The sequence below is a fragment of the Populus euphratica genome, unplaced genomic scaffold, assembly GCF_000495115.2.
Source record: "Populus euphratica unplaced genomic scaffold, PopEup_1.0 scaffold56.1, whole genome shotgun sequence".
NCBI lineage: Eukaryota > Viridiplantae > Streptophyta > Magnoliopsida > Malpighiales > Salicaceae > Populus > Populus euphratica.
Window position 1 is genome coordinate 192,738 of NW_011499930.1, and position 6,309 is coordinate 199,046.

Below are 6,309 nucleotides of genomic sequence, written 5' to 3' on the forward strand. Positions count from 1 at the left end.
GTCTCTTTCTTCTTCACCTTCTTTTTCTTTATTATTATTATTATTATTATTATTATTATTATTATTATTATTGTTGTTGTTATTATGGATTTTTTTATTGTTGTGTTGTTGTTATTATGGATTTTTTGTTGTTAATAATTTATACAATTAACCTCCCTGTGGTTCGACCCCAATCTTGTTGGGTTATTTATTACTTCGACACTCCTGCACTTGGGAGAAGACATCAATCTTTTGGTCTTGTCATTTATAAATATGAGTTTATTTTGTATAGTAAACCAAGTGAAATCCATGGTGAATGGCTCTTCCAGTGGGTTTTCAAATGATATTATATGAATATTTATAATTTCAAAAAATGACACTTGACGCTTGAGCACTTGAAACTTAATATGTCGCTGAGATTAATTTGTTTTTTTTTTGAATTTATTTCTTTAATTTTAGTAATTAATTTTGACATTTCTAACCATTATGATTACACTAAATAACAACTATTCAATTTGATTTAAAATATAATTATTTCATTAACAATCATATAATTTCATTAATAGTCATAATATTAACAAACTTATTATTCCATTATAATGTTTCTAGTCTAATAAACTTGTTACTACTAGAGAACATATATAAAAAAACAAACATATTTTCTTTCTTTTGTCTTCTCTTTTCATTCTCTTAGAGGTTTAAAGGATTTAGTTGTATTCTGGAGGGTTGTGTTTGTATAAGTAAATAAAAACCTTAAAGACAATGTTTTTGCATCTCTAAGCTAACTCTTTATTTATTTCAATTTTAAATGGTTTCTTTAACAATTTTAAGGTGTTTATATGATGGAGCAAATTTGAATTCATGCGTTAGGGTTGATAAAGTTGTCAAAATTCAACTAGATCATTTTGATTATATGAATAATATAAGATGGATGAACAAGATGGTGTTCCTGCTTATTTTATTAAAGATTTACTATATTGTTGACCAAAATCTACTTGCATTAATTTAATCACAAGAAGATAAATCTGTTGTTTTTAAGATTGAAAGACTGAAACATGAGAAAGATTAAGTGCTATGTTGAGGGTATATTCTGAATACTCAAACTATTTGAATTGATGACATCTTCTCCTAATTAATGTCACCAAAATAAATTTAGGCTGCCTTAGGGACACATTACAAGTATAAAAAATCATGTTCTAATCATTTTCTTGCTTTAATTTTTTTAGTATAAGATCATCGACAAAAAGCTAATCATGGTTCATGTCCATGAAATTCAAATGTTTATTTCAAAACTTAGTGATATGGATATCAAAATTCCTAATTCACTTTAAGTGAAGGGTGTTTTATCAAAACTTTATTTATCCTAGAATGAACATAGAAAGAAGATGTTGCATTAAATAGACAATTATACTTTTGAACAATTTCAAACACACTTGCAAATTGAGGTTCAATCTCGTATGTATGAATTATAAGTAATAAATTATAAAGTAAATTTGGTTACTGAAACTGGTTTGATAATAACTCAAAATAATCTGACAGTGCAAAATAAAAAAAAAACAAATTCAAAAAGAAAATATAATACTAACAAGAAGCATAAAGTTTGTTTCCATTATGGAAATAAAAAGCACTACATAAAAGAGTGTAGATCGAAGAATTTCAATAAGAAATGTGGTTCTTTCAAAGTGAATATAGTTGAAACAGGAAAGTCAATGAGTTAGTTTCCATGGTTTCAAACATTCAAATTGGAATGATTATTTAATTAAATATGGCAACTAGTGCTATAAAGACTTTAGTTTGGTTACTGGATTCTGGTGCAACAATTGATATCTGCAATAACAAAACATGGTTCAAAACTTATAAAGAATTGAAGAGATTTGAAGAGCTCTTGATGGACAACTATAATTTTATTAAAGTTTTTAGAAAAGAAACTATTGAGTTGTACTTTATTTCTGAACAAAATTTATTTTTAGTTGTGTTTTGAGCACGAAAGGGTTCAAGATTGTTTTAGAGTTTGATAAGGTTATTATTATTAAGAGTGAGATGTTTGTGGGAAAAAGGTTGTTCTTGTGATGATATATTTAAGTTTAGTATTAATAAAATCAATATTATTTCTACTTATATGGTTGAATTTACTTCTTTTCTTTGGCATGGTAAATTAGAACATCTAAATTATAGATATTTAAAATATATGTGTAAGTATGATTATATTTCATCTTTACATGATAATAATGATAAATGTAAAGTATTTATTTAAGCAAAGATGACAGAAAAGCCTTTTTTTAAAGTTGAAAGAAATTCTCAATTAGTTAAGTTAGTTTATTCTCATATATGTTAAATAAATTGTATATTAACATGGGGTAGGAAAAGATATTTCATAACTTTTATTTATGATTATTCTTGTTTTATCTATGCTTAATTGTTAAGAACTAAAGATGAAGCCTTTGGAAAAATTAAAGAATTCTAGAAAATGGTAGAAAATCAAAAGGAAAGGAAAATTAAAATTCTTAGAAGTGATAGAGGTGGAGAATACTTTTCTATAGAGTTTTCTATATTTTATGAGAAAAATAGAATAATTTATTAAATGATAACACCCTATACACCACAACATAATAGACTTACCAAAAGGAAAAAATAAGGTCTTAATAGATATTATCAATGCCATGCTTTTGAATGCTTAATTACCAAATAATTTATGGGGTGAAGCTTTACATGTTGCATGTCACATTCATAATAGAGTATCATCTAAGAAATCAAATATTTCTCCTTATGAAGTATGGAAAATTTTAATTATTTTAAAGTGTGGGGTTGTGTAGCTTTCTATAAAGTTTTTTATCCTCAAAAAAACAAAATTAGGATCTAGAGTTCTTAAGATTGTTTTTGTTGGTTGTGCACAAAATTCAAAAGCTTATAGGCTTTTGAATTTAGAAACTAATGTAATAGTTGAATCCGTACATATTGAATTTATTAAAAATAAATTCATAAGTGATTCAAATATGTAAGAACCAGATTTAAAAGTAATGACTTATAACTCAACTTTAAGTAAAAAACATATAAACCTAGAAGCAATAGGTTCAAATAAATCTAGAAAAAGTCAGATTTAGAAAGGAAAAACTTATAGATATAAATTTAATTTTTACTAATTTAATTTTATTTTTAGTGGAAAGTGATAGAAATATAATATTAAAAAAGACATATATGATCCTAAAAGTGAAAGATGATCCAAAGATATCTTGTGAAGCTATGTCTTCTAGGGATTTTGCCTTCTAGAAAGAAATGGTAAATAATGAAATGGATTTTATATTATTTAACAATACTTAGGTCTTAATAAATTTACCTCCAGGTTCTTAACCAATATGATGTAAATGGGTATTTAGAAGAAAATATAATATCGATGATTCTAGACAAACCTTCAAGACAATATCAATTGCCAAAGGTTTTACTAGAAAAGACAGTGTTGATTATTTAGACACTTATTACCTAGTGGTAAGAATTATATCCATTAATTTTTTTTTTTGCATTATCATTAATTTATAAATTGTATGTTCATCAAATGGATGTTAAAATAACTTTCTTAAATGGAGATTTAAAATAGAAAGTGTATATGGAGCAACCTAAGAGTTTTATACTTCTTAAAAATGAGAAAGAAGTTTATAAATTGGTAAAGTCTTTATATGCTTTAAAGCAAGCTCCGAAACAATAGTGTGAGAAGTTTGACAAATTAATTTTGTTAAATGGTTTTCATCACAATGATGCCAATAAGTGTATGTATTCCAAATTTACAAAAGATTGGGCTGTGATTATTTATCTTTATGTAGATGATGTTTAATATTTAGTACCAATATGATTGGAATAGTTGAAATAAAAAGGTATCTCACTTTTATTTTTAAAATGAAAGACTTTGGTTAAGTGGATATAATTTTAGGTATCATAGTTAAGAAGTATAGTAGTGACTATATATTTAATTAGTCATATTAAATTGAGAAAATGCTTGATAAGTTTAAGCATTTCAATATAAAGGAGATTAATAACTCATTTGACTTTAATATGAAGTTAAATGATTATTGTAATAAAACGGTAGCACAACTAGAATATACTAGTGCCATTAAAAGTCTTATGTATGCTAAGTATTGTACAAGACCAAATATAGCTTTTATTATATGCAAGTTATCAAGATATACAAGCAAGCTAAATACGAATCATTGGAAGGCTATTGCAAGAATTTTTGGTTATCTAAAAAGAAAAATCAATTGAGGTTTGTTTTATTATGATTTTCTAGTTGTATTGCAATAATATTATGATGCAAGTTGGATAACTAGTTCGAGTGATAACAAGTTCACATCAGGATGAATTTTTGCACTTGAAAGAGGTTCAATATCTTGGGTATCTAAAAAACAAACATGCATCTCTCATTCTATTGTGGAATCAGAATTTATTGCAATGGTTACTGTAGGTAAAGAAGCATAATGACTAAGAAATATGTTTGTTAGATATTAAGTTGTGGCCACAAATTATCTCAATTATTTTTTTTATATTTGCGATAGTGAAGTAATTATGTCTCGAGTTTATAATAACATTTACAATGATAAGTCAAGATATATAAGCATTCAACATAAATATATTCGAGAGTTGATTACAAATAGTATAATCATCATTCTTTATAAGACGTTTGTAAGTAATTTTGTGGATCTGTTCATTAAAAAACTATCTAGAGACATGAAAAGAAAAACAACTATTGAAATGGGGTTGAAACTCGTTATTAAGATACCGATAATAGAAACCCAATTTTAAATTAGAAAAAAGCTTATCTCTAAGTTTAATGGGTAATAACAAGTTATTGTTTATGTTAGATATTGCTAATTAATTTTTAACCCTATTCTAATAGTATTTAGTATGTTTTATTATGTAAAAGAGGATGGACGTATGCTTTTAATAGAATTTAAAATTCAATATTCATAATATCTAAAGACTACACTTAACACTTAGAACTTGATATGTCATTGAAATTAATTTATTTTTTGAATTTATTTCTTTAATTTTTATAACTAATTTTGATATTCGTAACTATTGAGATAAAATTAAATAATTATTATTTAATTTTATTTAAAATATAATTGTTTCATTAACATTCATATAGTTTCATTAATAATTATAATATTAATAGGTATAATGTTTCAAGTCTAATAAACCTCTTATTGTACAAAGAATAAATATATATAAAAAATAAATGTCTTTTTATCTTTTTTTATTTTTTTAGAGATTTAAAAGGTTTAGTTATATTCTAAAAATATTATTTTTGTATTACACAAAAAAATACATCTTAAAGTTAATATTTTTATATATATATGTCAACTATTTATTTGTTTTTATTTTAAAGATAGCCAGGGAAAAAAAGTAAGTGATCTGACACTTGATAAGCATTGCTGCTGAAAAATTGGGTGGCGGTAGGTATCAGGTCCACAAACAAAAGTAAATTGATCCAAGAAGTCCTTGGCAGCATTGGATGGATACCAGCTGTATGTCCAGGTTCTGTATTGCCAACAACTTTTGTGTCTAAAATATTAAGAACAGAAAAGGAAACGTTAATCTTACTTCAGATATGATGGAGACTTCACTTTGTTTTGAAGGAAACGAACAACTTCTGTCTTCAGTTAGAAAGCCAGCAAAAATCAATGTCTGCTTGTTAAGACCAAATTAGTTATATCAACGCCTTACTCTCTGTTACAGTCAAGGGTTTGGAGAAATGCCTTGCAAGGCGAGGCATTACAGTTACATACAATGGCATTCATGTAACTTGCAAAAGTTAGGCCACTTGTTCAACTTTCAGTCCCTCTTTGGCAAGAAAGATCATTATCAGATTTAACTCTAATGGACTGTTTTATCATTCTCAGGAAGAATCTCCTATTTTGGTGTTTCTCGGCTTATTCTGCTGCAAATTGCTCACGCACTTTATACGTACATCGAAGTATTTAGTAATAGGAGTATGAAATTTTAGTGTTGACCTGTAAAAGAAAAGTCCAAACAGAACCTGTTCGGGAAAAGATATTGGGCCACGGCCCAACAGTCAAGGTAGAACAAAAACCCAACCAAATAGAAACTCTAGGCCAAAAAATGAAAAAAAATTATATGTTCACTTGATGCTTGATGCCGAGAAGATAAGTTTTTGTATCATCATTTTGCACTTGAAGTATCAATAACTCCTTAACTAAAGCATGTTTTATAATAACGTATCTAATAATATAAGATAACTTTAATTTATGGTAAATGTTCATTTTAAATACAGGTCTATTACAAAAATTAAAGGATTGATTGATGAATTTAAGAACTAAAATT